This window comes from Chionomys nivalis, chromosome 26, assembly GCF_950005125.1.
Source record: "Chionomys nivalis chromosome 26, mChiNiv1.1, whole genome shotgun sequence".
NCBI classification, from domain to species: domain Eukaryota; kingdom Metazoa; phylum Chordata; class Mammalia; order Rodentia; family Cricetidae; genus Chionomys; species Chionomys nivalis.
Genome location: NC_080111.1, coordinates 14,402,311 through 14,425,138, shown reverse-complemented (window position 1 = coordinate 14,425,138; position 22,828 = coordinate 14,402,311). Strand labels below are relative to the sequence as shown.

The 22,828-nt window shown below is 39.7% G+C and overlaps 1 protein-coding gene across 4 annotated transcripts in view; it reads right to left on the bottom strand.

Annotated features, from left to right (window-relative positions):
- The window catches only part of Dlgap1 (DLG associated protein 1), a 763,362-nt gene that overhangs the window by 388,270 nt on the left and 352,264 nt on the right, over positions 1–22,828 (bottom strand). For all 4 annotated transcript variants that reach the window (XM_057758282.1, XM_057758281.1, XM_057758279.1 and 1 more), the window contains exon 4: positions 10,968–11,060. The gene's annotated coding sequence lies outside the window, so the exon portion shown is untranslated. The remainder of the gene's footprint in view (positions 1–10,967; positions 11,061–22,828) is intronic.

Here is a 22,828-nt window from a genome sequence, read left to right as displayed (position 1 = left end):
AGGATACATGGATGATCTTCCTTAAAGGGATCTGGTGAAGAATTAGTGAATGAGACAGACACACAAGGGGAGTCCCTTGGGAGTCATTTCCAATACCCAGAGGCTGTTATTCACCATGGCTATCATCACACCTGCTTCCCTACCTGTTTCTTGCTCTCAGTGGCCCAGGTCAGGCTTGGGCTGAGGCAGAGCAGGGAAGGAGGTAAGTCTGGGAGCTTCTGCCTCAGCCCCTCCCAGTCTTGGTTCTGGCTGTGTTTCCATCCAAGACAATGTGAGGACACCACAGCTGTGTTTCTCAGAGAACTAGGCAGCTCCCTTCATGCCTGCGGTGGTGACAGCTTCCTACTTACTGCATTGTGACTCCAGCCTCTCCACTCTCCTCTTTCAGCCTGTCCACCTCTGTGAAAACAGTCCCCTGGCTTAAACTCAGTGCAACTTTCATGAAAGTGAGATTCTTTTCCCACAGAATTCAGGCTCAAAACTGATAGAAGCTCCAATGAATTGAAATTTGGAGTTGCACAAACATGGATTCAAACTGCCTCTATGTGTAGGAGAGCAAAACCACTTATTATTTATGAAATACTATGAGAATAGGCTATAGAAATCCCAAGAACAAAAGACCTGAAGAAATGACTCGGAATCAAGCAGGATTAATGGTATTAATCACATATTTTCATAATCACCCTGCCACCTGCTGCTAATGACACATTCCAAACAGACTTCAAGAAATAAATCACGAGAACTGTGTGGAATGAAAAATTAGAATTTAAGTAGGTCAAAGCCAAGTTCAGAACACAGCTCATGTAGTAATCACAGAGTCTACTTTTTAAAGACAGAAAGAAACGATGTGTTGCTGTGTATGAGAAGATTCCCTGCATATTGAGAAGGTTCTGGAATGCAGCTGGATTCTGAGTTGAGCATACCAATGATGACCTTATCACCAAGTATACAGTACCTATGGTCTGTGCCCAACACTACATGTTCTACCAAGAAAAATCACTGTTGGCAGAATATTATACCTTTAAAGTGAACTAAAAAACAGTGTAGAAAGGTGGTACACTTTCGCAGTTCCAGTGGTTAGGAAGCCAAAGTAGGAGAACGGATATGCTGGAGGCCAGCCTGGGTTACACTGTAAGATACCATGTAAAAATTAAAATAACAGTAAAAACAAGCAAAAAACCAAACCAAACAAACAAAAAACCAGGCAAAATATAATTTCAGAAAATGTAAATAAGTTTTTAAACCTTTAGACTTTTAGTTTTGACATTTTAGTTTTTGTTTCTTTTTTTCTTTTTTTTTTTTTTTGGTAGGTCGTGGCTAGCATCCAAACTGATTATTTAGTATGCTTTGTGAACTGGAATTAAACTGAGTTGCATAGATTAACGATGGAGAGAAAGAAGCTGAAGGCTGAGAATAGCAACTATTCTCAAATACTATCAAAAGGACAGAGACACTAAGGTGCAAGGAAGAGAGGACAAACAGAACGGTGACTCTGAGAGAGGAATGTGGCAGCGACAGATGCTATTTATGCACAGACAAGAAATGATCACTTTTTTTTTTTTTAAATAAACATACTCCCCTTTTCTCTTTATGGGGAACAGAAAGAATCGTTAGAAAGGCATTTACAGAAAAATATTATGGATGAGTTCAAAATTTGAGCAAAGTGTCCTTTCAATAGGTGATGGATATTACACACTCTCCCTGTAATTCAGAAATCATCTAGAGAAATGTTGCTACCACACTTCTTTGGTGTAATTTTCCAATCCCTAGAGAGCGATGGGCTAGCACCACTGCCCCCTAGTGTTCTCTCATGTTGTTGCAGTGTGGGTAACATCTATTTTCCACACAAAATAGTTATCAATGTTTTCTTATCTGACAGTGGCTATTATCTTTCTGTAGGGTAGTTAGACATCAAATTCTTTCTGCAGTATGGACAAAAGTTTAGGTAATGTTAAGTCAGACCTTTTTAATTGATAATTTAAGACAGAAAGGAGTCTAGATGACATTAGGCAATTTATTACTCAATGAACTGCATCTACTATTAGACATGACATATTAAAAGTCAAGTCTGCGTGGTCTTAATTCTACAATTTTAAAGCGTAAGGTTTCTGCGAAGGTAGGAAGTCTGCCATGTGTCACAGGCCAGCCTGGATTATAGAAAGAGACACTGCCCTAAGAAACAGAAAACACAATATACAATAAAATAAAGTAAAATAAAATACAAAATACCCTCCAGTGCTTCCTAAAGTATACATTTTCCTTATCTAAAAGCTTCAGCTTTGCATCTGTATGCTATTGTTCAAGCTCTTCTGTCCACCACTTTTCCTGCTAGTTGTACTTAGAATAGCCTGGTGCTATCCAATAGGAATATAACATGAGGTACAAAAAAACTTTAAAAATTGTAATGCGTACTTTCAAAGTAGCCTTCACAATATACTTATTTTCCTAATATATAATAGCATATGAGGAACATCAAATTTAAATGCTATTGAAATACATCATTATTTATTATTTTTGCTATGCAGTGGTTTACATCTCAACTTGGCCTGGCATCACGTCTCCTGTGGGCAGTCAGCTGTGTCTGGTATTGATAGAGAAGTGCAGACCTAGGGATGCAGATTCATTATTTTCGGGGGGGGGGGGCCAAGATACCTGTCAATGGTGCTGTATTCCTGTTTCGAAGCAGATATTTTTATAGCTTTTCTGTGACATTGGTGATCACTGTCTCTAAGTGTCTACATGTAATGTATTATTAAAGTTCTCAAAATGGTGGTGTAACTCTAACATGAGTCTTCATTTGCTAGACGGACTACTTCCACAAAGAGAAAGAGCACATCAAATTGCTTACTTGAGATAGTTTGTATGAAGGTAAAGTCAGTGCTTGATTTCCTTCATTTGCTGGTTTTGAAAAGAAATTTTGCTTCCTGGTAACTTCTGAAACACAGTACCAGTATTTAATTTTGACAGCATCATTAAAGGTTTGTACATTTTAAGACACCTGTTGGGCTTCAATCCATTACAGTTATGCTCTCTGCTGCTGCTCAAAATTTCCCATTCTTGGTCCCCGAGAGTTCAGTACCAGCCTACAATAGCTACCCCAGGCTGCTGTTGCTTCCCACAGACCTTCATTCATTACCCTTCAAGAAGTACTTTTCAAGACTGAGAGTGAAGATACTGTGCTGAGACTAAAACCTCATGGTAAGAATTAAATTACCTCAAAATCTTCCTGAGAACAAAACATAGGAACCACTTACCTAATCAAACAACCTCATGAATTCATTATACTTCTTATTCAAACAAGTGGAGGGCAGGATTATTATCATTATCATTATTATTATCATCATCATCATCAGTTTTCAGTTTTCCAATGAAGACTATGTGTACTCACTTATTTAACCAACAGGTGCTGTGGGACAATGGCCTGTACCCTGTCAATTGTATTTTGATAAAATGCTGATTGTCCAGTAGCCAGGAAGGAAGTATAGGCAGGGTAACCAGGCAGGAAGTATAGGCGGGTCTATGAGAACAAGAGAATTCTGGGAAGAGGAAAGGTCAGTCTACAGTCATCATCCAGACGCAAAAGAAGCAAGATGTGACTGCCTCGCCAAAAAAGGTACCAAGCCACGTGGCTAACACAGACAAGAATTATGGGTTAATACGTAAGAATTAATTAATAAGAAGCCTGAGCTAATAGGCCAACCAGTTTATGATTAATATAGACCTTCGTGTATTTCTTTGGGACTGAAAGACTGTGGGACCTGGTGGGACAGAAACTTCTGTCAACAATCAGGCACACACACCACACCTTGAGAATAAATCCCGAGACAACCCGAGAGGCATCAAGATAACAGCAGCCAGCTCACAATTCCTTGCAGCTGTGTTCAGCTTAGGCTATGCGGCACCTGTGACTTGAAGTCCTCTGTCATTGTCCTTCAGTCTCGCTGTGCCACCTACTGGAAGACAGCCACAGTTGTCCCGTCTTATTGCGGATATCTATAGAATGCTTCAGATTTATTTCTGCTCTGTGACGTGAGGTTTTACATGGCTCTAAAGTCAAATGTACAAGGTGAACCTGGTGTGCATTTCTCTCTCCTTTATCCTGGCTCCTTCCTCTGCCAGGAGGTACAACTTTATTTTTAAATGCTGTGCCATCTTTCCATTAATATGCTAATATATTGCTATATAAAATTTGTTTCTATCTGTATGTGCTACTCTTTTTCATTAGACAAATAGCAGCATATTTTACAGACCCCTGTCTACCTAGAAGAGTTTATATATACATATATACATACATAGTTTCAGGCAGAGACAAGTAAACCACCCACATGGTAACCTGACATAGGAGACTTGACTTTGCAATCTGAAAATCATTTTTATGAAAGCAGATGCTCTAAAGGGGATTACTGGTGAAGTCATAAACTACAATTTTAAACAGATGCCTGTTACACGCTTCTGTCAGAGACAGGATGGCTGTCCACACTGATTTACAGTAGCTCTGTATCTAAACCCACCACTGTCCTTCATGGCGTGAGAGATGCCAAGCCCCAGATGGCACTGAGATCTACAGCCCCCTTTTCTCCTGTTGTTAGGATACGTTTACAGTCACAGTGGTCTTCCAGGATCTACGGTTCAGTTACCCACAGTCACACATGAGCCAAAAGCTTTAAATGGAAAATTCCCAAATAAACTTCCTAAGTTTTAAATCAGGTATTATTCTAAGTATTATAATTAAAAACAAGCACCTGTGGTTTACGAGCCAGGGACACGAATCAGCCTTTATTATACATTATAGGTTATAGGTTATTTGTGCTGTAAACTCTACTTGCTTCAAGACAGCAGAGGAGGAGATATATAAATAAATATGGATCTGTTGTTGCATTTTGCTTTGTCATTAATCTTTCACTATGTTTAGGTTTATGGGTTGAACTGTTTCATTTACTGTTTCTATTTTAAGTTTTCTCTTTATTCATTTTTAATGAAAATAGATTCTTCTGTCATACAACACATCCTGAGCACAGTTCCCCTCCTTCCTCTCTTCCCAAATACCCCTCATTTCCCTTCTCCACCAGCTTCATTGCCCATTTCCTCTTCAGAAAAGAGCAGTCCAAGAGACAACAAACAGTACAAAGCAAGATACAATAAGACAAGGCAAAAGCCCTCATACCAAGGCTGGACAAGGCATCCTAATAGAAAAGAGTCCAAAGAGCAAGCAAAAGAATCAGAGATACAACTACTCTGACAGTTAGGAGTCCGACACGAACACCAAGCTAACAACAAGTATAGGAAAAAGTCACATCTGGTTCTAAGGGGTTCAATTTACCACTTCTTTATCATAGAGCTGGTGGTGGGGTTTTGTTTCTGCTGTTCCAGTTGTTATTTTTGCACAGAGTGGTTTAGTAATGTAAACATTCTTGCCACCTTGGCACTATTTTGCAGATGAAGCAGACAAACCTATAGTCTTTTTGTTATTATCATCGTGTGTCTGTTTCCCTATAGCATGCTTCCCGAGTCACTTCAGACGCCCTCCCATTTGCAGTGGGTGATAGCCTAGAAAACCATCAAAAATATAACCTAAAACTGGATTCCATTTTATCCTACAGGTCAGCTTAGCGCCCTCTTCCTTAAACCACAGAGTATTTATTTTAACCTACAGTTAGACAGAATCATTATACAGAAAATCTATTTTACAATAAAATTCTGAGTGTACCATATAATATAGTGAACACGATTTATATGGAAAGCAAAATCCAGATAATAGCATAGATGTGCATTTGCAATACTACAAAGTTTAAAAATCATAACCCCAGTGGGAACCATCTGTATATCACTTAAGCAATGTGGTGTTGAGATATTCTCTTGGTACACTGTGTGAAGATGTGCCTCTGTCCGTCCTCACCTGCCTGATTGGTTCTGATTGGTTTAGAAGAGAGCTGACTGAACACTACCTGAGTGGGAGAGAATAGGCAGGACTTCCGGGGGTGGGGTGGGGGAGACAGGAACTTTGGGAAAGAATTTGAGGAGCAGAAGATTTGCCAGTAAGACACAGAGGAAGTCATAGTATGGTATTAAGGAGAGGTAACAAGCCACATGCAGAATGTAGATTAATATAAACAGGCTAAAGTGAGTTTTAAGAGCTAATTGGGAAGGAACCTAAGTGAAGGGCAAGCTTTCTTAATTAATAAAAAAAAACCTCTATGTCATTATTTGGGAGCTGACAGTCCAAAGAAAGACTTCCAACATTTGGTGTCCAACATGGAGGCATGTATATCTAAGCATAAGACCCAAGAAAACTGAGAGAAGTTCCTGGCATACAGAGGCAAGGCTCTTCTAAGAGGGCCTGATGCACAGCCAAACACTTTAGCAGGGCCTGTGAGCAGCTGGTGGGAGACTAGGCAGCAATGCCTGTATCAACCTAGCCCAGCAACATCTCAGAGAAAGAGACTTGGGTCTCACCAACCCAAGGAGGGTGAAACCAGCTGCCAGTGTCGTATGCTAAGCAAAGTCACAGAGCGAACCAATAGATGCTCAGAAGAGGACTAACCCTTTAAAGCTTGGTTCACATGGTCAAAAATGGCTGCAGGCTCAAAAACAAGCCAAGTCAAGTCCAGAACAAGAACACTTCTGAATAGTACAGTACACTTCAAAATGTTCTTAGGTGCTGAAGAAAGAAAAGAAAATGTGTATAGACAGTCATAAAAATAGTTTGAAAATAATAAAGTGGACTATTTAAAGATAGAGTAAAATAATATAAAAAGAATAAAGCCACGTAAGGATGGCAAACACCATAACACAGAATATTTGGATTCTATATGTTGCTTTATAACTTTAATTTTTAAATGCTAATGAGCAAAAAACAACAGTTACTTAGAGACATTGGATTATGAAAAAAGCTGATGAATTAAACCATCCTATATATTTTAAGAATGTCTTAACTTCAGAATGAAAGAGAGAAAATATATTGAGTTAGGAAAGAAGTTGTGTTGTGGTGGGAGAGAGGAAACAAAAAGCTACGGATTCCTTTAAAATTAATAGAGATCAGATTTGATCAGAAGAGACCTGAAAATCTTGGCTACAGACATGAAGGAAGAAACTAATAAAAACTGCAAGACGCAAGACAGGTGATGTATGTGCTGTTCCCTCTACAAGGAAACAGTTCTGAGTTGAATGAGACAGGACAAATCTTATTGGCTACAGAGTCCTCATGACAGATTGGTTATGCAGTACAAATAAACTCAAAAAGTTGATAGATGCCTTTTACTTGCTCAACATAGAACAGAAAACCATATTCAGCTGACTTATACACAGCACATACTCTATACTTGTGTTAGTGCAGGTATGTATGTTACCTTCAAAAATTTGTATGTTTTCAGAACAAAAGGACCAGACACCAATGAAGGCAAGTAGCCTAGATGACTCAGGATCTCAGAATGTCTCTGTTGCCATTTCCTCAGAAATCTGCATCCAGAACAACTTCAAAGCAGGTAGCTAAGATGGTCCAGCCTCATAGACTACTAGAGCCGGGACTTCAGCTAAGTCTTGCACTTTCCCATTACACAGAGACAGGACAACAAATGATATACAGCTAGCTCTCCCTGGACTTGACCATTTCCCCAATTTTTGCAGGGTCCCCTAAAGATGCCATTATCATCAGACAGTATTTTAAGACACAACACCCTCATTACAGAGAGGTAGGATAGGTGGTTTTTTGTTGTTTGGTGGATTATGGATGTTTGTTACTGTTTAAGGGGGTTGATTGCAAGTTGTTATTGATCAAGGTCAGGGAAAAAAAGATGAAACAAAGGAGATTAGATTTGGGAATCTCTTTCTTTGCTCTGTCTTTCTCTCCTATCTAATGTTGAAGAAGGTGGGGCTTTGGAATGAAAAGAAAACAAAAGAGGGACATAAGAATGACAGAATAAAAAGGTAGATTATTGTTTACTTTTAAACTAAAAAAGCAGCTACTGGTCTCAAATATTTTTACAATGGTATGAATTTTTGTATATTGAAACAAATTTAAGGTTATGATTGTTACAACATACTGTATATACATTTCTACTCTTGTTTAAAGTATTGTACACCTGCAACTCATTTAGGAATGCATTGTTAAGTTCTACTCCTTGAAAGCTACTATTATAAATGGTTTAGAAAAATTAAGAAATGAATATTAATAGTTAGTCACCTATAATAATCAAACTTGTAGTAAAGGTTTAGATGTAGACAAAAATAAACTTTATTTAACCTCATGTTATGTTTTCAAGGTTAAACAGAAATATATTTTAGATAGACAGGTGATCTTCAAACACTTCAAAGATCTACATAATATGGCATCTAAGATGTTTGAATAACACAAGGCTTTTCATTACAGTGAGACATGTCTGTTCCTGTCAGCATTAATCTACTTCAGAGACGGAGACAGGCACTGAAGAACCTCCATATGGAATAGACTTCAAATGTTGCAAAACTAATCATCACTGGTCAAGAAACTTCCCTTGCCTCGACCACTGACAGTATGCTGCCCAAATTGGACAAGCAAGACACAAGAAAGTTGACTGCCAAACTCTACCAAGACAAAGTAGGCAAGTCCTTCAAATTTCCTGACTCATATAAAAATGTCAGATATTCTGGGCCTGTAGGTCAAAGACAGATGTTCCTATATTTCTGAGGAACATTGGGTGACTGTCCAGGAAGTCAGCTGTCTGTCATTTCTATAGCTTTGGAACTTGCTTGCTCTGCACTTTCTGTTTACTCAGCTACTGTTATATCCTTCTCAGGTCTCTGATCATTATAGTCTAGTTTTCATTATTACCAAATTCAGAAAAAAAAACTCACAAAAGAGACGTAAAGTTTATAAATGTTGAAAGACATAAAAGCTTAAGTTGTTTATCTAAGAAAATGTTTTAAGGTCTAAAAAGATATTTTTACGTTGGTAATACAGGTTATGATAGAAAGTGATTGAGGTACAAAGTTTTGGATTCACTAAGATAGGATAGATAATAGAATACTTTCTCCAAAGTTGCCAAATACAAATGTACTGGACATTGTGAACATACCTTTTACCTGATAACTGCTCTTATTACACATAGTTTATTGACATTAGAGAAAGAGCCCCAGATTCTAGAATAAAAAGTCTCAAAGGTTTGGTAATAGGTGAGGTTCAAAGGTTATCAAAAGTCAAAGAACCAATGGTCCAAAGAAGAACATTCAAGATAATTTCTGAGGGGTTCACAGAAACTCCAGCATGAAGGTCGTATTAGCGACACAAGGGCATATCATATACATTTCACATACAGTGATGTAACAACTATGTAGATGTTTCCCAAGTAAGTTTGTTACCACATTGATACCAGAACAATAGGTAATTTCATATTTATGAGTTTTCTGTATTTTCTGTTTTGGGTACAATTTCTTCCATAACCGAAGAAGGAACACAGAAAATAAAGTCACCCAAATTAATCTTTTATTATAATATTAACATTTTAAAATATGTTGCTAATGTATTATTGTATATTATAATATAATCTCTCTGCTCATGCCTCTTAACTATGACAGGATCCATCATGGCACAGCATAGCTATGGAGACAGCCTCCATTCCCCAAGATTCTCCTCCCTGTTACTTTCCTGCCCAGTAGTCACTTCTTGTCTACAAACTGTAGACAAGAAGTGACTACTTCTTGTCTTTTTCTCAGAAATAATAATGTTATCTGGTCTTTGTGCCAGTTGAGGTCAGCAAACCAAAGGAAAAACAAAAAGAAAAACATCTGCAAGATTTGGAAAAGGTGTCAGTAAAAAGAGAATAGTTCTTGTTTATTACTTTCTGCCACAGTATATAATAAGCAATTAGTGCCTTTTGACTTTCTTCCCAATGGTATTAAATAAAACCACCAAGAAATAAAGCTTGGGCAATACCCAAGCCCTGCACATGACCGACAAGTACTATGCCACTGAGCTACATCCCCAAACCAGAAGCACATCTTTAACGTAATACGGCTAGATCAGAGCCTGGAGAAACAGGACAGGTTTGATTTTGGAAAATTTATTGTGCATGTAGGGACCCTTTATGCCTCTCTGTTATAGCTGCAAGAAAAGTCAGTTTGGATCCATGATTTCTTTTAGATGAAAGGAAGCATGCTGATATATATGTATGTGGTGTGTGTGTGTGTCTGTGGTACATGTGTATATGGTTTGTGTGGTCTGTGTGTATGTGTGATGAGTGTATGTAAATGTGGTATATGTATGGTTTGTCTGTATGTGTAGTGAGTATGTGTAAGTATGGCATGTGTGTATGTATGGTGTGTGTATGTGTGACGAGTGTATGTAAGTGTGGTATATGTATATGTATTGTATATGTACGTGTGGTGTGTATATGTGTGGTGCATGTTCGCATATGTTTGTATGTGTAGTATGTAGGTGGTATGTATGTGCATGTGTGGTATGTGTTTGTGTATATGTTTGTATGTATGTTATGCAGGTGGTATGTACGTGTATGTGGTGTGTGTGTGTGGTTAGCATGTGTGGTGAGTATGTATATGAGTGGTGTGTGTTGATGTGTGGTTTGTGTATTATAGTATGTGTGTCATGTGGTGCATGTGTGTATGTGTGTTGTGTGTGTCATGTGGTGCATGTGTGTATGTGTGTTGTGTGTGCGATGCGGTGCATGTGTGTATATGTGTTGTGTGTGTCATGTGGTACATGTGTGTGTGTATGTGTGTCATGTGGTATATGTCTGTATCTGTGGTCTGTGTGGCATGTGGTGCATTTCTGTATGTGTGGCATGTGGAGCATGTGTGTATGTGTGTTATTGTGGTACGGCATGTGCGTGTGTGTTGGGTGGGAGATGGCGTGGGAACCAACATTTAACTGTGAATTCTGGATACCCCTTCGTACCTTGCTGTTTTTCTATTTTAACTGGAGGACGGCAGGCTCACAGGCCCCATTCTGCCCATGCTGTTTCCCCACTTGGACTTACTGTGCTCAGCGTCCTTGTCATTCAACAGGAGTTCTCTGAAGCAGACACAGGGACCTTCGAGTGACATTCAGCACGTCCCAGAGCAGATGTAACCTGTCGGAAACACAGTTCACACTTCAGTCCGCTTGTCACATGCAAATACAACAGGAGGGGTTGACAAGTTTCAGGAACTGTGGTCAAGGAGCCCCACAAATCATCTCTACATGCTTTCCTTGCATGCTCAGAGCCATTTTCATTATGCCCCCTTTCCCAGGAAGTCTTAAAGGAAACTCCCCATCCCCTCAAAACTTTTATCCTTTTAAATTTGCTTATTTTGTTTTGGTGAGACTCTATTTTCCTGTGCTAGCCCAGTTTTCCAAATTTAATATCATATATTTACTTAACTATTTAATTAACAAATACTCTCTTTTAGTTCATTATGTGGCACAGTACTGGGCATCCTGGTATGGGGGTAGCGGATGTTGTCAAGTCCCCAGGAATTTTAAATTCAGTGGGCTATTGTGTCTTTTCCTGTTCCACCTTATAGGTGCATATATATCTTCAGTTTCTTAGGCTCTGGCAGGGAGTCCCTTCCTCATGCCAGGCCCACAGCAATCAAGTGTACAGCGCCTCCCAGTGGTCTGCAGTTCCGCTGTGCACTCTCTGTCCCGCACTAGGACTTCACAATCCTCGTACTGCATCAAGATCCGTTAGCAATTGAGGGGAAGAAGGTCTATTTGTTTCTGTCATAGATGCTTAGGAACCTGCCCACGGAGCATTCCCATGGGATTCTGATGGGTAGCCAGGCTGCAAAAATTACTTCCCTCTTCACCTTTTCCTAGCTGTATGGACCCCTGACAGTCAATAACAGTATCTCACATTTCTGAGCCGTTGCCTCCACTTAGCCAGCTAGCATCTCTCCCTCTTGGGGACTTTTAGAGTCTTGATGTCATCCCTGCGGACTAATGCCATGCCTCCTTCCTCTTGGCCTTTCCCAAGGATCAATATCTGCTTATTAATGAACTGTCTGCCTTTAGCACCTACCTTCCCCCAACCCCGAGTCTCAGGGCTTCGAGCAGCCTTGCTCTTATGTAAACAAAGGATGAAGAGAACCGAAGAACTCAGCAGTAATTTACTTCCAGTCACACGTATCTTTGCAATTCTTTGTAAATGACTCTCTGCACATTCCCTTTGACTAGAGAGTATACAGAAATTGGTTTCTTTCCCAACATAGCAGACTACACTCAACGTTTAAGAGATCCCCAGCGGAGCAGACTGGGCGCTGAGTATGACAGATCTTCAACAGGCTCTTGCTGAGTATATGCCACCGTCCACCATCTACAAAGTCAGGACTGGTGGTTGAATCTCATACTGTAACCTTAGCTTTCGTCTTCTTGTCTCTCTTCCTCCTCCCCAGCCATGAAAGTATCTCTAAATTTAAGGATTCGTGTGGCTCCATCAAATCCACTGAGATGATTAGAATCATCTTCTCATGTAAAAGTCATCTGGCTAGACACTAAATCCCACCACCCACCTGACTGTTCCTTTGTTATGTGATGTTACATATTATAACTCTGGAAGGAATCATTCCTAATCACCATTTTCATAGAGGAGGAGACTGAGACATAAAAAAATTTAATTAATTTGTTTCTAACTTAGAGCTCGAGAATGTCAGAGATAGCAACTAGCCCTGTAGCTGGACCCAGGATTTGCAATATTATCTATCTATCTATCTATCTATCTATCTATCTATCTATCTATCTATCTATCTATCTATCTATCTATTTATCTATCTAGCGTGTGTGTGTGTATGTGTGTGCACTCACGCGCATGTGTGCACCATAGGTTATATACAAAGGTCAGAACACAGTTTATGGAGTTGGTTCTGAGACCACAGCTTTTGAAGTCGGTTCTCTCTTTCCATCATGGGGACTGAACTGAGGTCATCAGCTGATAGCAACTGCCCTTCCTGATTGGTCCATCTCACCAGCTTAACTCCCACTCACATATACACTTCCTCCTGAAAGGGTTTGCTGAGTCTCTCTGCAGAATCCTCCTGAAAATACCGCTTGAACAGGCTTACACTGTATTAATAATGTTGAGGCACTTCATAGTGAACAAAGCATTTCTGCCAATGCCGTTTAGTTCATTCTCCAAGTAAGAGGCCATCTTATGATGATTAGTTCTACTTCACAGATTGGAAAAAAAGAAACAGGAACCAAACATTGAGCAACTGAAGTGGCTTCTTCAAGAAACACGGTTAATAAGGAGCACAAGCAGGGACACTTGTCACAGACAGGGGTTGCTGGGACTCAGACTTGGGTTGCAATAGAATTGGCATAGTTCTGGATTGTGTGCACCAGAGTTTCCCGCCTGTGACTTGAAAGGTCTGGGCTTTGGGAACGGCTCTCGTTCTTTTGCACAGACCTCTTTCTCATTGCTAGTTTCCTTCCACGGCCAGAGGCAGGTTTTCTACAATATCTGTATCACAACAGAACCCCATAGAGAAGCCTGCAGTGACATCTGGTGACCACAGATGGATAAAAGTTCCAGCACAATGCTCAAGGTGTTTTAAACTATTGGTGATAGTTCAGAAGACGGGCAGAGGTTAGGGAGGATGAGAACAAAAGAGAGTCTTCGGGACATGTGGGCACTGTTCTCCTCAGGAGCTGACCTGCCTAAGACCGGGCCAGACATTATTCCAGCATGAAGATGGGAAAGGCTCATGAGCCTCCCACTGCTGCAACTGAGGCATTATGGACAATTAATGGTTTTTTTGGGAGGGAGAAAGAGTCAGTTTTCTTAAAGGGTGTGGTCTCGGTAGGTTTAACTATGCTTCTGTGTGGTTGATGTGACACCCCAAGAGTACTGGGCAGCACAAAGTGGATTGTTCAATAATTTTTTTTAAAAAAATAAGATGACACGAAGTTGCAGGGGTAAGGAAGTACAGGTGATTTGGGTGGAGATAGGGATTGAATATAATCAAAATACATTGTATGAAATTCTCAAAATAACACAATGTTATAACAAAAATATATTTCATCATGTAAGGGCCAGAGGGGATGGAGGGCACCAGGAGAACGGGACCTCTAAAACAACTGAGCTAAGCTCCTATGAGCTTACAAACACAGAAGCAGAAAGCATGGGGCTGACATCGGTCTGCAGCCAGTCCTTAGCACATACACACACACACACACACACACACACACCCCACAGGTTCCAGTTTAATATATTTATGGGACCCCCAAGTGTGTGAATGAGTGGGTCTCTGATTCTTGTGCCTACTGTTGGGTCGTTTTTTACTTTTGCTGATTTGCATTGTCCAACTTTGATATGATGGTTTTTGTTTTTTTCTTATTCTATTTTGTTAAAAAAAAAAAAGAGAGAGAGAGAAGAATTTCTTAAGTGGAAGGAAGTCGATACGAGATCAGACAACGCCCAGATAGATATCCAGGAGATAAGACAGAGCGATGGCAAACATGAAAATAGTGTGTATGATAATGGACTTACGCTCTGAAACTGTAACTGAGCCCTTCAATGACATGTTTCTATTTGTGAGAGTTGTCATGGTATCTCTTCACAGCAGTAAGAACCTAACTAAGACAATTATATTTCTCTTCTCTCCTATCTTATATTCTTAAACCTAAAATGACTTCCTGGACATGACATTATTCTTAATGTGCTTAAAACTTATATGAATGTATAGTTTACCATATTCCAAAATCAATTAGCAAATAGCAAAAATGGAGCAACAATCACACAATCATTAAATAGGCCTGATCTGGTTAGTAATCTGCTCAACCTTAGATCCTCACTTGTGGGAGAGCAGATGGTCTAGATGTGGATCTACTCAACCCTATATCCTCATTTGTGGAGAAGCAGATGGTCTAGATAGAGATCTACTCAACCCCACATCATCATTTGTGGGAGAGAAGATGGTCGAGCTAGAGATCTGGTCAACCCTACATTCTCATTTGTGGGAGAGCAGATGGTCTAGATATGAATCTACTCAACCCCACATCCTCATTTGTGGGAGAGCAGATGCCCTAGGAACACTTTGGTTAATGGTGGCTTGTTTCCCTCTCTGCATACAAGTAGATGTCAAGTCTCTGCTTGGGCAAGGGTCTGAGTGCTAAAAGCACAGCAGCTGACGTACACTTTGATTTTAGTGTCCCAGACCTTGCCTTTGATCAGCAGCACAAACACCAGCCCCTGACTCTCTCCAGAACCTGCCTTTGAACAGTTTGCTTTTCACCATTTATTGAAAGCTCTTGATAGGAATATTGAAGGACACGTGTCCAGTGCATTCCTGACTTTGACCCTTTTATGGATTGAGAGCTCTGAATTCTTGTCCTAAAAGGATACATTTAACAACAGACATAGAAGAATGGATGTCTGCTCTGTGACCCCTGGAGGAGAGTCTCTGATGACTTCAGTTTTTGCCACTTGCAATCAGGTCATAGGAAAGACCAAGAGTACTCTTTTGAAATTGATTTGAGTTCAGCTTGGTCTAAACCAAAGAGAGTCCTATGACCCCTTAGCAATCCCAGCATTTAGGTAAGGAACAGCCATGGTTTTAGTTCCCTAACCTCAAAATTAATACAGGGAGTCAGCAAGCTGTGTATATTGGTCATACACTTTCTAACTGAGCCAGGCACTAGTTTTCCTAGGCCATTAGGAACTCCCTGTGACACCTGACTTTATAAATTTGTTACAATTTCATAAACTGTCATAAAATTGTAATATGGGAAAGAAGTTCCTGTCAAACCCTGGGTTCAGTAAAATCTTGTAATAGAGTGTTAAATGTTCAGGGTTGAATCTTTGCTTCACTATAGAGTGTTATACGTTCAGGGTTGAATCTTTGCTTCACTATAGAGTGTTATACGTTCAGGGTTGAATCTTTGCTTCACTATAGAGTGTTACATGTTCAGGGTTGAATCTTTGCTTCACTACAGAGTGTTATATGTTCAGGGTTGAATCTTTGCTTCACTATAGAGTGTTACATGTTCAGGGTTGAATCTTTGCTTCACTACAGAGTGTTACATGTTCAGGGTTGAATCTTGGCTTTACTACAGAATGTTACATGTTCAGGGTTGAATCTTTGCTTTACTACAGAGTGATACATGTTCAGGGTTGAATCTTTGCTTTACTACAGAGTGATACATGTTCAGGGTGGAATATGAATGTAGGAGTATACAGATTTTCTTTGACTTTCAGGAAAACTAGCTTAGTATTAGTAATTATATTCACTGACACAAAATCTGCCATAAAGTGACACCAATTTATCATCTATCTATCTGTCACCTCACTGAGTGAGGAATTCCCATCAGCCATTTAAAACAAAGTGGAATATATGAAAATAAGCAAATACTTTTGTAATATTTGTCAATATTTGAAGTCTCCAATGCCAAAACAAAAGCTACTTTGGTTTCAGAACAGATTAATCAGTTTTGTAACACGAAGACTAGAGAGTAGCAAAGTTTCCCACTGTTGGCAGGTTTATGTATCCTAGTAATTCCAGTACTGAGGAAACCTTCAGTGACTAGAACACCGCTCCTGTGTGCCTGAGCCAAAATTTTTCTCTATAGTCAGATACTTAGCTTTTAATTTTTATATACTTAAATGACTAGAGAAAGAACATAATATTTAAAGAATATACAATCAGTATGAATTCACACTGTTTCATAATTCTTTCATTGCTAATAGACATAATTAGCCCATATAATTTCACCAAACATCCTCAGTTAAGATGATACCCCCTTCACTATCCTCTCTTTACCCCAACCAAGAGTTTTCAATCTGTTTAAGCCAAAAATTGTGTTTCAATGGTTGAATACAAATGCACATAGTGCCTTAAAAACACAATTTCGAAAAATAAAATGAAAAAACAAACCATTATATCTAAGCAAATAGGTCACATGATCTTGAGAATGGGATAGAATATTCAAAAGCATTTCCAGGCCGAAATCCAGAAATATTTTTCACTCATATCTGTTTCCTTCCCTCAGTGCCAACATTTCTCCCTCCTACAAGGTAGTATGGAAGAGACAGTTGGCCATAGTCAGGAGTTAAGAACAGGGTCTGTTTTGTTCTTTGGTCCATCCCAAGTGTGTTGAATGTACTTTGTATGTATAAGGTGCTCAACAAATATTTTATAAATTGAATTGGATGCCAAGAAAGTAGTAGTATGTTCTAGAACTCAATACATTTATGTATTTCCTGGAATTTAGGGATGAAAATGACTACTTCTTATAAAAAGTTAAAGGAAGTCGTTGGTTTTCCATCACAGGGAAGGGGTTAAATCTTTCTACATTTTCCTCAAGAAGATTCCAACAAAATAAAACCACAAATCTAAAACTACACAGCCACCTTCACATTGTTCTGGCAGCTGTGGGCACACTTCTTTGAAAGGCAAGTGTAGACGCAGCTGACACTAGAAGAGTCACTCTGATGCAACCGCTGTCTCCTGCCAGGCCCTTCTAGGCAGCGGGGGTGGGGTGGGCTCTTACACTCTCCCTGAAGTCTAAATGGAAGCAAGTATCAAAGATTTCCATTTGTGTTATAACCACAAAGAGTGGTGGGGAAATGGATTTTCAGTGGTGAGTGTTTGCTCTGTGACTGAGGGAAACTCTCAAGGTTAGGTTACTTTCAGGTTTGGTGTGAGAAAGCCCTATCAATGGAGGAGTCCCATGGAAACGTTGCTGAATCAGCTAAGGACTCAGTGGACTTTTCAAAACAAACAATGATCATGCATCAGTTAACAAATGAAAAAAAAAAAAAACCCAGCACAGCACTGATCTTAGCATTCTAGGCACCATGAAGTCACTCAGGGAGCATCAACTCACAGACCCAAGAAGGGATTTTGTAAATGCCAGATAGTTTGTCATTGCTCGAACTGATAGGCACCAGATATTTTGAAGATCAAATCATATTGCTTTTCTGGATTCTTGCTGAGATACAGATTCCCTCTGACACTTGATGCCTGTGGCTTACTTGAGTCCTGGGTTGCCAATCTGGAGTTTTGCTAATGATATGAAGATTTGTGGAACATAACCATTCATTGCTGTATTGGGGGAAGAAGGAGTCAGGGGAAGGCAATGTTCTCCATGTGGCTAATCCTTCAGATTGATGGACAGAGGCACAAATTCCTTCTGTATCTGGGGTTACAGAAAATAGGGACTTGCTCCTTAATGCGAAAGATTTGTCGCCTTCACACAGTGTCTTGAACCAAGATAGGCTCTACCTAAAATTAGCTTGTAAGAATTTTTGTCCCTAAAGATTTACCTGATTAAAGGCATGGATAAATATTTAATATACTTAGAAGATGTTGTTGTCGTACAAATGAGCAAATCTTGTCTTAGAAAGTATTTTCACTGCTTATCCTGAAGTGGCGTGTTTTTCAGACGTGTCCATCCAATGATAAGTTTACTGTCTTTGTCGACATGGGATGAATGTGTGGCAGTTCAGGAATCTGAACATACTGATACCTCATGAGTGTTTTTAGGTTAGGGTCATCAGGTCATTTAAGAGATTCACTGCTCTGACGATGAGGTTATTAAAAAGATGCTTCTGTTGTGTTGCAAGATCAGATGTTATCCAGGATCAGTGACTATACCTCCCCAGGGAACGTAGGCACAGAAACACATAGGCATATGCCCACACACCAACACTCACATGTCTCTGGAAGCTTGAAATCCTACCACCAGCAAATTACATACCCATTGTATAAGATTAGCTCTTTTCACAGTTCCCTGTTAAAATATTCCTAAATAGGGTGTCATTAAGGTGATGGGGAAGCAGGGGCTCAACAGATGCTTGCTTCCCACCTCTTACAATGAAGAGAAAGAGTACTAAATTTTGCCCAGAGACCCGCCTCATGGATGACTAAACACCGGGAGACATTACAGAGTATCTACGTAATTAAAATGGTAATGGAGAATCTAATAATACACAACCGTGTTTACCAATTGCGCATAAAAGAATAATGAGCTTCATCAGTCCAGAAATGAAAGTGAATGCCATACCTGGCACGGCTGACTCTCAGTAGACAAGTTTTGCTACCCCCTCAACTATCTGTTAGTAACTGGGACTCTGTTTTCAATGAAGGAATAATCAAATTTATAAATAAAAACATTCCTTTGATGCAATCATAAATGAAGTAAGTGCCTGGCTAAGCCTCGCTCTTATTCCATCTTCCTTTAAAAGGGATTTGTATCTGGATTCATTTTCTAAGGATCTAAAGCCCATACATACGTCAAGGCAAAAATGACCCTGGTCTCCAGTGGCAGTCGGGCCAACTTCTTAGGCTCAAGTCCACCCTCTCCATCAGTCACTGTCTACTGAGTGGGAACAGCATCCCCATGTTTTCATGGCTCAAGTCATCTCTCTGAGTTAGCGTACAGTTTCCAAGTATTATATTTCTACAGCTTTTAATTGAATGTGTATTAGATGAGAGGGACTAGGAAGCCCTGGAATGAACTTTATGTCAACTGCCCTCAACTGCTGCTGACCATAGCACATTTTGTAAAGTTTTATTTTCTCTGTCATAGTGAGGGCAACTATCCTTTAAAACTAAAACTCTGTCATCTTCCAAGAAAATCGTCAAATAGAACTGATATATTTACTGTTGCCCACACCTATTCTTAACTTGATTTTGCCTCAACTTTTAAATGCTTCAATTTTTTTTAAAGGTTCACCTCAGATAAGCAAATTTACAATGACCAAAGACTCAAGTTTACATCATTTTGTCAGTGTCAATGCATGACATGCTCCTCTTAGTTTATGTTACTGGCTTTTTTCTTTTATTTTCTGTCCCACGTTCCATGGTTCTCTCTCATTACATCTCTTTTATACTACATTTACAATATGTTTTGATGTCTACCTTCTACACACAAACACATCTTTAAAAATTTGTCACCAAGCGTGTGTAATGTACATCCATGTATTTCCGCTTTTTCTGTTCAGTGCTACTTTTGAAGTTCTGCACATAATATTGAACACATTCCTAAGCTGTTGGTTCACGTACTCCATTGTGTTGTACTAGCCACACAATGGCAAACCTTCTGACAGCACCAGCCTTGCTGTACACAGCAGCACACATTTTTTCCTGAGTTCCCAGTTGATGGAGGAAGGTCATTGGTTAAAAATAAAGAAACTGCTTGGCCCTCATAGGTTAGAACATAGGTGGGTGGAGTAAACAGAACAGAATGCTGGGAGGAAGAGGAAGTGAGCTCAGACGCCATGCTCCCCTCTCCTGGGCAGAGTCGATAGCTCTCCTCTCCAGAGCAGACACGATGAAGCTCCGACCCAGGATGGACGTAGGCTAGCATCTTCCCGGTAAGCACACCTTGGGGTGCTACACACATGAATAGAAATGGGCCAAGCAGTGTTTAAATGAATACAGTTTGTGTGTTGTTATTTCGGGTATAAAGCTAACCATGCGGGAGCTGGGCTATGGGAAGAGGCCCGCAGCTCCCACAACACCCAGTGTTTTAAGGAGAACAGCAACAGTAGTAGCATGGCTAGATTATTAAGTCCACATATTTAATGTTAAGATCTGGGGAGAATATTTCCCAGCTATGTGGACGCATACTCCAGGGTCTCCATGTGTCGATATCCTCACCGACATCTAATATCATGCAATGCTTTGGTTTCTGTCAACCTAAAGATTATATATCGATGACACCTTATTGATACTTTGATGAGCTTGATGATACTTTTCTCATTGCTAGAAGGCTGAGTACACTTTCACATTTGCTTCTCCTTTACCTGGGCTTTTCTTTCTATGAATGACCTAGTCACAGAGGAGGAGACATTTCCTATGCGCCTCTCATTTCTTCATTTTTTCCAGAAAGAGAGCCATGTGGAGCATCTTTTCATTGTCAAAAGCCTTTAATAATTGTTAACTTCAGGTTTTTCTGAAGTCCATACACCTTTCTTTCCTGCCTTGGTGTTAGGAAACGTATGACTCTATTCAACGTGGAGCCAGATATTCAGGGAAACACTGTAATCCATTCTTTAGAACTAATTTAAAATTTCAAGGTTATCACTAACTGTATTTTTAATATTCCACTTCTCAGACCCTAATTCAAAAGATGTTTTGAAGGATTTATGTGCAAGTGAATCACTAAGAGTATTTTTTTTCCCAGAATGTACTCTTTTATTTTAAAATTGGTCTTTCTAGAACCAAACATGTTCTTACATACCTGATAATCACAAAGGGTTTTTAGAATTAGAGGCTATAGGTGTCATCTGGTCCAATCACACATCCTCCCAGTAAGAGCTGAAAGCCACCTAGAACTAGGTGTGTAGGGGACATGGGGCCACCCAAACTGGAATGTACTTGTGCCAAACTTAAGATATTTTCCTATTATTTTCAATTCTTTTTGTAGAAATAAAGTACAGATAAGGGTGGCACATGCATCAAAACACATTAAGGTTGGCTGAGACAAATACGAGGTGTTTGCCTACTTCCCATAAGAATGTCTTGTGCACTAAGTGATGAGTTAGTCTACATTCAAGGGCTTCGGCCATTAAAGAGGCAATGACAGGGGAGTAAGAACTACAAAGCGTCATTGAACAAACTAGGAGACTCCATCCGAGGTCAACCGCGCGCATCTCACATCACAGAACTCACGTCCATGTGTCATGAGACACAGGCAAGGACTCATACACCCATTTCACTAGCAGGCAATAGCAGTTAGTGACCGGCTGAGGCGATACAATGGACTGATGTACTCCTGTGTTCTGAAGACAAAGATGGTTTCCACTCGATTTTTAGTTCACAACATGGTCAGTTTGAGCAGAAAAAAAAATCAGGTTGGAATTTCATGTGGCCCCCACCCCCACCCAAGGCTTCCTCTCTCTAAATCAGTCTCCAGCTGTAATCCTCCTGGAACTCCTGGTCTCCCACCTCTATCTCCCGAGTGCTTTGGTTTTAGGGGTGTGCCACAAGTCGGACTAAATTTCTACTTTCTAAGGTTGATGTTTTTCTATCTGAATTCTGTTTCTTGCTGATAATTACAACATTTTGAAAATAATTCAAGCCATATATGTATGTGACATTTGCTGAATATTTTACATGACCACCAAGGGATTCTTCAAAAATTGACATTTAAAAATGCCAAGTAAATCACTGAAAGCATTTTTAGAAAATGGTTACTTTGATTTGAAACAATTTCTAACTATGCCAAGAGCTGTCTCATCTCTGAAACTGCCAAACTCAGGTAGTCATAGGATAATTAAATCACAATCTGACTTTACTTAAGGGGATTGAATCCAAATGTCAAAATATTGCACGCTCGTGTTAGGCTTACGGTAGCAAGAGCTTGATGTCAAAGCATGCTGCATTCAAGAGGCTGTGGTAGTGCCTCTATTCAAGACAGTGCAGAGTGATGTTAAGATGACGGCTCTTGACCTCTGACCTCTGCCATTTACACATGTAGACATGGTCACACCCTGGTCAGACTAAGTTGAAGGGAGCTCAAGATGTATTAGAAAAACGTTTCTAAATTGTTGAAAATCATGTTATGGGTCAATTAAGGGATTAAGAACTATACCTTGATTCTGAAAGAGAGGGAGATAAAGAGAGACACAAAGAGAGATTAAGAAGAATATGAGGAGGTTCCTATCTTCTGTTTCTTCTTAAGAAGTCAGTACATCCTACTCAAGAATTAAGAATACTGAGGCCTCAGATCAAATTGCTAAGAAATACTTAGGGGTAAAGGTCCGAAATGTACTGGAAAAGAACAGACAAAAGAATGAGCATTTTCAAGGCAACAGTCATTCAGAGAAAGAGGTCCGAGTCAGAACAGTCATTTCCAGGTCTCAAGATGAAGGAAAGCATCAGGGTAGTAACACCATCAGGCAGCCACATTTCAGCA